The sequence below is a fragment of the Stegodyphus dumicola genome, chromosome 1 (assembly GCF_044657685.1).
Source record: "Stegodyphus dumicola isolate Sdum_Otavi_A_Nest chromosome 1, ASM4465768v1".
Classification (NCBI taxonomy): domain Eukaryota; kingdom Metazoa; phylum Arthropoda; class Arachnida; order Araneae; family Eresidae; genus Stegodyphus; species Stegodyphus dumicola.
In genome coordinates, this window is record NC_140768.1 from 128,917,333 (window position 1) to 128,930,484 (window position 13,152).

Genomic DNA, 13,152 nt, shown 5'->3' on the forward strand with positions numbered 1-13,152 from the left:
GGGGTTTCATTTATTTTTACAAAGCAGCTCGAAATTTGTGAAATTATTTAATATATGTGTGGGCAAAAGTTTTACAATGCATGCAAAGAGACCCCACGTTAGCTTAAATCTCTCTGTTTATTAAAAATTGTTGGCCCGATTCCAAATGACTCTATTTTTTTAATTCACTACCACAATATGTGATGTGTCAAATGAAAGAAAATCTTTCTCAATTCTTTAGTTTAAAATGTACTGTCTAGCACTGATGTGTGTTAGTTGACGAGATGATGGTCCCAAATTATTATTAATATCTCATCAGAGAACGATATTTTAAAAATATACTTCCCTGATGCTCTGAAACTCAAAGATTTTCTTTTTTATATGATATATATCAAATAGAATTGTTGTCATCGCATTAAGGCCAGTCATATTAAATATCTCTGAGTCTCATTCACCAAACCTAAATTTTTGCAATAATATACTATTTGGATAAAACTTAATGGATGAGCGAAGCTAACATCTTTTTTCATGAATAAAAACTCTCCTAAATAGGTACACTGTTAAAAAAAAAAAAAAAAAAAAAAGTCAGTGCTATATCTCCCGTTTTACTAGGCCGATTGACAAAATTCAAACTGCGTTTTTCATGTCTCGAAAGCGCGACTTAGGATATATATTAGATTTATATATAGCACTATTCTAACATAGGTATTTTGACACAAAATCAGACTTTTTCTGAAATAACATACCAATTTTTTTACATATTTCGATTCTACGACTCAAATTATGCCAGAATACCAAGTTTTGTAAAAATCGTACGACTAGGTTTTAAAATATTAGCTCTCAAAATTTTAGCTCCTCAATGTTAATTGAATTTGGCAAATATTTATTAATATCTCTTTTTTTATTACACTTTTTTAATTTTTTCTCTCACATTTCGAAATTTAGGTTCATTCCAAATAAAATTTACCCATTTTCTGTGTTTCATATTTTAAATTTCTATTTGTAAATAATTTTTATAAATTTTTCGAAAAAAATTTTGAATTATAACCTATAAAATTTTTACCATCATCATGAAGTAGGTGTATTTTTAAGCATATCTGCAAAAAATTAGAATTTGTTATTCAAAATTTTCTAAAAATTTACATATTTTCGCGTTTTGAAATTTGGCATCTTTTTTTTTGAGCGATAATAAACGCCAAATATGGTCTATGGATTTTTGTTACACTGAATTGCCACAGCTATTTTTAACCTTAAATTTCAAGTAAAATTTTACGGAGAATTAATTATATGAATTTTTTCCCTCAATCAGGCGTAATAAATATTTATTAATACTATATGAAAAGCTATTTTTTTTTAAATTATAGATGATATTCAAATTTTTAACAATTTTTTTTAATTTCTCTCTTTCTTCCTTTAAAAAAAAAAAAAAAAAAAATAAGAGTACATTTTTCTAGGAGTAAATTTTTACCTTCGGCGTTTTATCGTCTGCTACTTTACTTAGTTTACATCGAATTGTCTAGAACTGAGAATTTTCGTTTAATGTTTATTTGAATTTTATCAAAATATTTTGTGACATTAACTGCATAATTTATTTCTAAACAAACTGTTGCTTTTGAAGTGGCTGAAAGAGCGGCAGATACTATCATCCATATTTTTAAAGCACAATATAATTTTATAGAAACATAAGATTTAGAATAATCATTTATATAAGTCAAATTATGATACGTATAAACATACAACCCTCTAGAGACTGAATTAGTGGAAGTTCAATGGTTATGTAGAAATGATCTGCAGCTACTTAATGGCTGGATAAGTCAGCAGCTTCTGTGGACAAGTAAGAATAATTATATAAACGACACACAACATTCTGTATTCAATTAACAACGAGGATACGATGTTTATTAAATGAATTTAAGAAGTTTTAAAACATAAAAAATCAACTCATTTTTTATCATAAAATGTATTTTTGAGCGTAGCGTATTTTCATTATATCCTTAAAATTCTAATTTAGAATGTAATTGTCAAGAACTGAATCCTAATCATCAGTACTATAATAAGTAATTATTACGGTTATTAATAAATCCTCCTTATAAAGTAATTGCAAATATTTCAAAAAACTTTCTGTCTGAATGCAAATATTTTTCTATGCAAAACTTAATTTTATATTAATCAAGATTGCACACGATATTATTTATTTGCACTTCAGTTTTTACCGTCAGCTCTAGTAGAAGTTACAAATCAATTATATTTAATTAAGGATTGGATTGGATTATTTAATTATGGCAAAGCACACGAGGGCTATCTGCCTAAAGGGAGGGATGCCTTCTTGGAGGACGTTCTAAGGTAAACTGGCTCGTATACACGTTACACATGGGGAAAACCACGAAAACGCCCATGCAGCCAGCCTGTTCGCGGGATTCGAACCTCAGACCGAACTACCAGTGCTCAGCGTCTTTACCGCTCGGCCGCTGGTGGGTTATTTAATTAAGGAATGACCATCTAAATTCAGAAACAGCGTACCGTAACAGCAATTCAATTATTGGCGCCATATCTTTCATGTTACTCCCGATTGGCAAGCTACATGATTTTTAAGGAGTATTCGGGTTTTGCTAGTAACTTCACTTGGAAATCGCGCTTAAACTAGGTTAGTTGGTTATTTGAACATAGAAAGAACATGGGAGCTATTTGATTAAGATGCTTTCATAGAGAACCTTTGTAAAGAGAACCTAGGAAACTACGAAAACCAACCATGCAGCCTGGGTTACACTTCGCAACAAACAATTAGTATTTAACAATCTTCAAATGCTAGGCAACTGGTGAGGCTCCAATTAAATCTCTAATTTAATATTTTATTTGTAAATATTTAAAATATTGTTGTATACTTAGACGCAAAAATCATAATTTAAGTTTTGTTAATTCGTTAGTAAACTGCCAAGCCGGAGTGCAAATGAATATTCAATTTCTTTTGCAATAATTGTATTCACTTAATATTCTTGGAATATGAGCTAAAGAAGAAACGTTCTCAGAAGGTTAAAGAAGTGTTTAAATCCAGTGATATAAGGTTTGTCTTACAAGCTCAGGATCAAAACGATTCTGCAATTGCCCCAGTAATTGACTTGTAAATGGCTGTGAATTAAGCATCAGATGACTTTTAATCTTTCGTTTTCAGTCAGCAACGTATTCCAAATGTTTTGTATTGCATGATAATGTATCTTTTCATTATTGAATAACCAATCGGAGAACCGCTTGTGTTCCGAAAATAAGTATGTGTACTCAATCGTCCTGCATGTTTTTCAAATTTGTCTTCTTGTGATATTTTTCTTTCCCAAAAGCTAAAGTTGCCTCTCAAAGGAAAGTTTTTTGATATTGAAGAGACAAAAGGAGTAGGGCATCTACTTTTAGAGGCATGTCAAAAACAGATCTCTACAAGTCTTCTCTTCCAATACATGTTGTTCGGTCAGACAAAAAGTTGCATCAGCGTAAATTCTATAATCTAATTTTTATTACACTTTGATTACTTTATTAACATACAGTGACTATATACTAAATACTAAGCTTAAGTGACTATATACTAAGCTTAAGTAATTCGGAATTTTTGACGGAATTGTTGTCGGAACTAGGAATTAGAAGATAAGTCAAATTAAATATTTCGATAACTCAATAAATTCAAGGTCGAATGTCAATATTTTATTTTCGAAGAGAGGGGAAATGTTTTCAGTTTTGGTCCATTATCCTAAGTATATTTGCTTCGATTCTTTATTTTTCCATAAAAGCGAAAATTTTACGTATGGTATACATATAACGCATAGCTTCAAATGAAAATTTAATAATATACGGAGTATTTATAATTAAAGTTCCACATTGAAATGGTTATAAAACGAAAACTACTGGATCAAATGTTATCAAACCTGGTAATCGTGTAAAAGAGGTTATAAGAATTTATTTTCTGCGAAAAAAAGGAAGTTCCAAACCTCACCACCAGGGGGGAAATGGCGCTGTATGCAATATTTTTAAACGAAATATGAGTCGGAATCTAACTTAACCTTTTGTTACACGGGTTTAATATGTTGCATACCCTTAAGAAATTTTGAAGTAAGCAAATTACCATTTAAAGGCGTTAAATTCGATAAACGGTGAGTGCGCCATCCGTGTAAGTGAGAAATTCTTCCGTGAAAACCACGAATTAGCGATTAGAAAATGTGAGATCGCAAATCACTCGCACAAGTGCGTACAATCTGGAAATCGTTTTCTTACAGATCGCTAATTTGTAATTTTTGAAGCCTGAATTCGGCCCTAAAACATGAAGTTACTGATTCAAAACGCTTTTAATCGATTTGGGCCAAAGAAATCCCTCATGTTATCTATCTATTTCCATTGCATTCTCTTACTGCATTCGACTGCATAGCAGTCATTCCACACCGTTTAGTGTTGAATGACAGCTAGTTTTATAACTGAACCATTTTTCTCTAAAGAGCAGTCGACAGCTGGACCACTGTGATTGCAGCTCACTTAGAGTCAATGTTAAAATGTTTCGTGATACATGAACTGCAGTAACGTGGCATTTTAGATACTCCGATTTTTATCCAGGGCTGGGCCCCACCTCACGTGTGTCGCACAGTTACTTTAGGCAACATTTCACGAATGAACGTCTTATAAGCCAACACTTCCCGTCTTCCCACCAGACCTCAACCTCTGTGACTTTTAGCTATGGGGTTTCCTCAAAAGCACTGTTTATGGTGATAATCTAAACAATTTGGCAGAAATGAAAAAATCTGATACACTGACACGTCCGTAACATTCCTTCTGATATGCTAACAGCTGCTGTTGAGAATGCAGTAACAGGATTTAACTTGCTTTCGGAAAATGCTGAACGCTACATTGAACATGCTTTGTAACACGTTTCGGAAAATATTAAACACATTTTAAACAGATGTTTTCGTGTCTTATTTCATTTAACAATCTTGTATGCAGCGCCATTTTTCCCCTGGTCGTGAATTTTTGAACTCTTCCCCCCCCCTTCCCCGCGGAAAATAAATTTCCATAACCTCCTTTACACAATTCCCAAGTTTGATAACATTTGGTACGGTAGTTTTCCTTTTATGACCATTTCAAATTGGAACTTTAATTATAACCACCATGTAAATTAAATTTTAAAAATTTGACAGTTTGGTTCAAGTCCCAGCTTTAAATATATATATATAAATGTAATCTTTTATATTAATCCTCTTAGAAAGAATGTTTTAAGAAGCTAACTTTTCTCTCGCGTTATAGATTGTATAAAAAAACATGATCTTTAATATGATTTAGATTGTTTCAGTCGATATAAGAATCGGGTCACTCGGTGGTACAGAATAAACCCTGGACTATTTTATTTCTTTATCATTTAGCAAAAATATTTTAATTAAAATATTTACACTTTGAACTTTGCTTTAAACTTTATTTATAGTTAAAATGACTAGAAAATGAAAAGCTGTCTTCAGCTGAAACGCAATTCATGTAATTGATATTTTAAAAAATTGACAAGAATGCAAAATTTATGGAAGTCTAGCAATCGAAAAATCTTAATTTTCTTGTGTGTGCACTGAAAATAACTGTAGAAGGAAAGAAGAAAATTAGGGAGAAAAGTAAGCAAAAATTTGCAGGGATGTTTCAAAAAGTTGGACGCTTTTGAATATATACTTTCAGGATACTTCAAAGAATTTAGATGTTCAAAGAAAAAACACTTGGACGTGTACACCAGCAAATACCATCAATTGAGCTTGTGGTTAACAGAAAAGACAAAAAAGATATCATTGCAGATTAAAGTGAAGAGCGACTGGTTTTAGACTATATGGTTGTATAAATTTAAATTACGTTATAGAACATCATATCGTATCATAAATGGAGAATCCCATGATTTTTTCATTCGAATTATTTGAAGATTCAGGAGTTTATCCAGTGATGTATGCGGATGTCACCTAAAGATCTTTTTTTGTCCTCCTGATGAAACAGCGGCCGAGCGATAAAGTCGCTGAACGCTGGTAGTTCTGTCCGAGGTCCGAATCCCGCGAACGGGCTGGCTGCATGGGCATTTTCGTGGTTTTCCCCATGTGTAACGCGTATGCGAGTCAGTTTCCCTTAGAAAGTCATCCACGAAGGCATTCCTCCTTTTAGGCAGATAGCCCTAGTGTGCTTTGTCATAATTAAATAAACCAAAACCTCTTGATGAAATCAGTCTTTCCTTTCATCTCATGCCTTCAAAATGTTTAGCCTCTAAAGACTGATATAGGCTCTGACCAAATATTGATGAAATGGATTGAATTGGATTATTAAGTTACGTCAAAACAGGGCTATCTGCCTAAAAGGAAGGATGCCTTTGTGAAGAACTTTCTAAGGGAAACCAGCTGGCATACACGGTACCACATGAGAAAATCCACGAAGACGCCTATGCAACCAGCCCGTTTACCGGGATTCGAACCTTGGAGTGAACTACCAGTGTTCATCGACTTTACCGCTCGGCCGTTTGTGGGCCTTTATGAAATGGAAGGCGAGAACTTTATTTAAAATGATTGTCAGAAATATCAAGATATTTCGAAAATTTGGATGCTTTTTAATATAGTTGCGGAATGCCTAAAGAAAAAGAGCAAGAATAAAGTAGAATGCCTGAAGAAAAAATAAATTTTTGGGTAAAATTTCGTATTTGTATTTTTTTAAATTTAAAACTTTTTAATCTTATGATATTTGATTCTTACGATTTCAAAAATAAAATATTTGACTAAAATATGAATAACATTTAAAAAGCCAAATCTAGGATAAAATTGTGTAAAGCAATGGGCACAATGATAAAACTGTTTAAAGCAGCGTATGCAAGTCATCCTAAGTTAAAATGTCGCAATCCTAAGTTAAATGTCTCTCTTATTTATACATATCTTTTCTGAACAGAACATTGAAAGGCGTGTTAACTGTGCTTTACTGTATTTTCTCTTTTAATATATGCAGTTTTCAAACGCATCGTGGTCTGGGTTACAAAGTATTCCTCCGAAAGAAACGCAATTCAAATAAATAAAATCAAATTCTGGAAAAATTATATTAATAAATATATTTAAAATGCTCAATTTGAAGGAATAAATAGAAACTTTTAAAACAATTATCTGAAGAGACAGTGCAACACAAACAATTAAAATAAAAGTATAAGCATTTAAAAATTACCTAAAGTAATAGCTATGAAAAAAAATTTATATAAAGAAAACTATTTGAAAAAAATAAACGCTGCACCTTTATTTACGCAGTTCGAATAGGTAAATAGAAATTTTTAAAACAGTTATTCGAAAAAAACCGCGCAACTTAACAATTAAAATGAAATTCGAAAAAGAAAAAATTACTTAAAATAATAAGTTATAATTAAAAATATAATATAAAGAATATTATTTGGAAAAAAGGAACGATGGTGACTTTTTTCCCTCTCACGGGAAAGGAAACTAGGTTGCCATATATTAAGAAGTTCGCCAAGTGAACTATTCTTCGCGCAAACTGACAAAAAAGTGCCAACATAAATTTGTGAATTTCTCCGTAAATTTCACTCCAAATTTTACAAAATTTCACATTTAGGCATAATTTGGGTCGTAGAATCGAAATATGTAAAAAAGTTGGTATGTTATTTCAGAAAAAGTCCGATTTTGTGTCAAAATACCTATGTTAGAATGGTGCTATATATAAATCTAATATATATCCTAAGTCGCGCTTTCGAGACATGAAGAACGCAATTTGAATTTTGTCAATCGGCCCAGTAGATCGGGAGATATAGGACTGTCCCTTTTTTTTTTTTTTTTTTTTGGAGCAGTACATCATTTTAAATAAATTTATATTAGCTGAAAGTAATTAATCTCCTTATCATGTCATATGAGATCAATTACAGTTAGTTACACGAACTGAAGAAGTCATAATAATTGGCAGAAAAATAGAGCCCACTGCTGCAAGAAAAACTCGAGTAAAGTATAATTTATAAAATATTCGGTACAAAACCAGGAGAAATAAAATCATTTGGAAGGGATTATGATTAGCCTATCGTAATAGGAGAATCTTAAATAGAAGAAGTAACTATAGGTAACTGTCAACGTAAGACAAACATGTAAGTACTTATCATACAATTGCAGAGTTCCTCACTTTGTAATGTTGAGTTACTGTTGAACGTGTAGAATCTTAAGAACTGATAAGGCAATAATCGCTTGAGTTCGCGTGAAAGGAAACAGCAAGATAGATGGGTAAATAACCCTTTATTATTCCAATAAGATTTAACAGAACTCCGTCTTGGAGTGTACAATAAAAGCCGACATTTGGGCTTGAAATTAAGAGACTAAGAATTAAACTAACACTAATCTAAACTAAAAAAAGAGATATAGCCCAAGCTACCAAGATTCTAACCGAGTTTGCCCCTTAACGTTAATAGACGGCGAAGCTATCAAAGGCCTAAAGTACAGCCGAAGCCTAAAAAAAGCGGACGCGTGCAGACAGGATACCTGGTAACTCTCTCACTAACACCAAAGAACTTCGCGGTTAAATACCGCTCTTCCTCATTATGTATTCAGACATGATTCTAAAACTACGTTCTGGCCGGAAGTAGTAAGTTGAAATTAAGAATCGACAGGAAAGGAACTTTAACTTCAAATTTAACTGTTAATAAAATTAACATAATCCTTACACAATAATGCAAATATGTACAAGAACCCAGATGCTAAGATAAAGAAAATATTATATATATATATAAGATTAGAAAAATACGAAACTCAAAATTACTAATTTTAATTTATCCTTGTAATAATTCCCTGTTTTAATTTGGCTACCTTCCTTTTCTGTCCTAAATTGTTTATAATAACTTTTCTATAGTGCGTCTTTCAGAATTAATCCGTTTAAGTAATCATGCAGCAATGCGGTAAGTTCTCAGGCAATTAGATTAAAGAAACGTTTTATTATAGATATCACTGCTGTTACTGCGCATCTCTTTTCTTCCTGTTTCGCTTGCTGCTGACAACATGCGCTTCTCGCTATGCCTTATTCATTGGTTGCAGATATGTAAGATACACAAAATTATGGGGTGCATCTCGCCCCCAAACGGATGTGTGATATAGAATGCGTAAAGAACAATTATGCGTCGAGAAGTAAATTACATTTTGTTATTTTCTCAACGATTCCGGGTTTTTGTTCGTTATGTATCTCGGGTAACTACTCAGTAAAGCATCTCTAAGTTATTACAACGCAAAGAGCCATCGCCAATCCATTGTAGAAATTACGCAAATCTTTCCATTGCACATGTATATGTAATATAAAAATATGAAAGCAAACGTCTAATTTTAATTGGCTATAATCTGTTTTAGTTTTATTTTTAGGGATTTCCCATTTCCGTCTAAAAATGGCGCAATGAGTCTAAAATGCGTCATTGAAATTAATCGTGTGATCTTACGTAACGCTTAATGCAGATACCTCTTGCCCAATCAAAAATAATTGTAAACCAAAACTAACTCGAACTGAAATTGCTGCAATGATCGCTTATATCACAATAGAATCAAAATTGTTCTGGAAATAGGCACGACTGGAGTACCAAATAAATTGTGGCCACAAATCTGAATTTAAATAAATATGGAATTTAATCCTTCTCGACTGTTTCTTCATCAAAATGAATGGTCTCTCTAAGCATCAAGTATCTACGCCATCAGTATTTCTGCGTATCTATATCTGTGTTCTTACATTCAGTGCTTTCAGTGCTTTTATTACATTCAGTGCTTTTATTACATTCTTCGGCCAGTTCTAATTATGAAGAAATCTACACGGGTTTGTTATTCTATGTTCACAGTGAATAATGGGGAAAATCCTGCTTCACCAAAAATTTTAATGCAAGTTTGTGCCGCATTCATAATTAAATCATTCATGTCGTGTCTTCGAACCACAGTTTTATCATATATACTCGTATATGTATGTGTGTGTGTGCATGAGTAAGTGAGGTATAAATATAAATAAAAATTCTAAATTTAATTTGCATTGGACACTTAACCATCCATCTTAATTTGGTTTTCTGTCCAAAAAATAGGAACTGGTTTGAATAATATCGCTCTAAACTTCGTCATTTCAAAATTCAATCCATATCATATGACTCGTGCATAACGCTCATGACGCATAGACTTATATAAAGCTTCAGCCAGTTAATAATTTCAAATTTGGGATAGAAACCTTGAGGAGAATTCTGAACTGCAACTAAATCATTCTGAACCCAACTTTAATCTTGGACACGTCTCAGTCGATCTCTGGATCTCTGGTTAGCTAAATCGCTGTCGCTGCTTTTGCAGCGCTTGGAGCCTATTTATTAGTGAAAAAAAATGACAATTCTATATCTCCCGTTCTGTTGGGACGATTGACGAAACTCAACTTGCGTTTTTCATGTCTCGAAAGCGCGAATGAGGATATGTATTAGATATATAGCCCTGTTCTAACATAGGTATTTTGACTCAAAATAGGACTTTTTCTGAAATTATATGCCAATTTGTTTTCATATTTCAACTCTACGACTCAAATTACGACAAACAACCAAGTTTTCTAAAAAATTGCACGATTAGTTTTTAAAAAATTAGCTCTTAAAATTTTAACTCATCAATGTTAATTCAATTTGGCATGTATTTATTAATATCTCTTCTTTTATTAAGCTTATTTGATTCTTTCTTACACAGTTCGAAACTTAGGTTCATTCCAAATGAAATTCACCCATTTTTTTAAAGTTTTATTTTTTAAATTTGTATCTTAAATTTTGTATCTATTTTTAAAATTTGTATTTTGTTTCTAAATTTTTCGAAAGAGTTTTTGAATTATAACCTATAAAATTTTTAAAATCATCTTAAACTAGACGTATTTCTAAGCATACCTGCAAAAAATTAGAGATTTCATTCAAAATTTCATAAAATATACGTGGAATTTATGTATTGGTGCATTTTCAAACTTGGCATATTTGTTGTGTGTGTGTGATTATGGCAAAGCCTCGAGGGCTACCTGCCTAAGGGGAGGGATGCCTTCGTGGAGGACTTTCTAAGGGAAACTGGCTCGCATACACGTTACACATGGGGAAAGCCACGAAAACGCCCATGCAGCTCGAACCTCGGACCGAACTACCAGTGTTCAGCGACTTTACCGCTCGGCCGCTGGTGGGCCCCGCGTATTTGTTGAAAGCGGTAATAAAGAAATGTGGTTTACGCACATTGTTAAAACTATTTGAAAGTAGGAACGGGGTGACTTTTTTCCACTTATCACAATGTAAAAAGAGAGGAACGAGGTGCCTTTTTTTCCGTTGCGGCATAATGGAAGGGTAAGGAAAGTAGGTTGCCATACATTAAGAAGTTCGCCATGTGAATTATTATTGGCGCAAACTGAAAATATAGCGCTAAGATCAATTTTTGAATTTCTCTTTAAATTTCGCACCAAAATTTACAAAATTTAACACCTAGGCATAATTTGAGTCGTAGAGTCGAAATATGGAAAAAATTAGTATGTTATTTCAGAAAAAGTCCGATTTTGTATCAAAATACCTATGTTAGAACAATGCTATATATAAATCTAATATATATCTTAAGTCGCGCTTTCGAGACATGAAAAACGTAATTTGAATTTTGTCAATAGTCTCAGTAGAACGGGAGATATAAACTGTCCCCTTTTATTTTCGCAGTGTGCACTGCAATGTAAAATTTGAGACAGAAAAAATCGTCTCTGCCTTAATTGAAAAAATAATAATGAATTGCACTAATGTAACAATGAACAGAGAATACTCTTTTCCATTTGTATGCTATAACATGACTAAAGCGAAGTCGAAGAAATTTGCTCACTGTCGTGTGTTAGAAGAAGGAGAGGAGTTTTCTTTGCCTGTGTAAAATATTTCGGTTGAACTCTCTGAGATTTTGCACTCTATGAGAGTAGAAAGAATTTTTTTTAAATTTCTGATCGACGAAAATCGACGATTCAATGCAAAGTGTACACTTACAGTAACTTTTTAAAAATCTGATAGAGTTAATGATATTTTTGCCACAATTTTAAATTTATAAGCATGCGCAGCATGCATCACTAGCTATAAGACGGCACCCTTATTAAAAATAATTTAGATCAAATTAAGGACGAAAATCATTAACCTTTCAAATTATTGGGATTATGAAAATTCTGATGATGAAAAACTCCAGAAATTTTGAAAATAATACTGGTATTTTCTAAGCATTGTATTGTATATTAATTGATTCCCGCTTAAATTCTTTAAATAATGTAGTAACAGAACCATATTATTTAAAGAATGATAATGTGGTAACAGAAATACAAATATTCGTGAAAATAGTATTCTTCAAATAATCAACTAAAACGGTAGTATGTTATATGAACATCTAAAAGATGGAATTAGCAAGGAAAATTTTGTTGATATTAGAATTTAAACTCACTTCAATAGTTTCCAATCTGTATTGGAATGTTTATCGACTATTAAAACTTCTGCAGAAAATGTCCGACAGACTTAAAATCTGTTATAAACTTTAAACAAGGAACTTATGTTTTTGTATAATACAGCTGAATTACTTTGACTCAACCAACAGGTAGAGTTTCAGTCTTAATTAATTTCTTGAATATTAAGATTGTCAAGCGAGTTATTGTCGAGGAAATGGAACTGATTCAGAAAAAGGTTTAATCAGTCCTTCTTATTTAAAACTTTAAATTTATCAGATAACAGATTGTGCTTACAATTTAATCTCCGCTACTTGAGAGATTTCGGATAAAATAAATGCTAATTTAAAATTCAAAGTAATTTAATGCTGAAAAGTTATAGTTGTAAGACTAATACACATTGGCTCAAATCTAACTAAATGCGAGAGTGATTTCGCTAGCAAAAAGGCTAACGCCGAATAAATACGCCTTACTTCAGGGGAGATTCGTTCCGGAGCTCGGCTAGTGTGATAATTAGGATCCGTACTTAAACAGCCTCGGCACAAGAGGTATAAAAACAAGAACCCGGTAAGATAAACTACTACAAGAACGTGCAACCTATACTATCCGTATGGCAGTGGCTTCAGCCATTTGAGAAGGTAGCGCGATGGCCAGGAAAGGAGAACATAGTCGCTGTTGCCTCATCTTGCAGTGGCTCTGGCATCCGGAGGCCAACTAGTGGGCTGGTTCAGCAATAGGGAT

At 32.6% G+C, this 13,152-nt stretch overlaps 1 pseudogene across 1 annotated transcript in view; it reads left to right on the forward strand.

Moving 5' to 3' along the window:
• LOC118204086 (fatty-acid amide hydrolase 2-like) overlaps positions 1–13,152 on the forward strand; it is an 83,940-nt pseudogene that overhangs the window by 6,952 nt on the left and 63,836 nt on the right. The gene's annotated exons all lie outside the window — the stretch shown is intronic.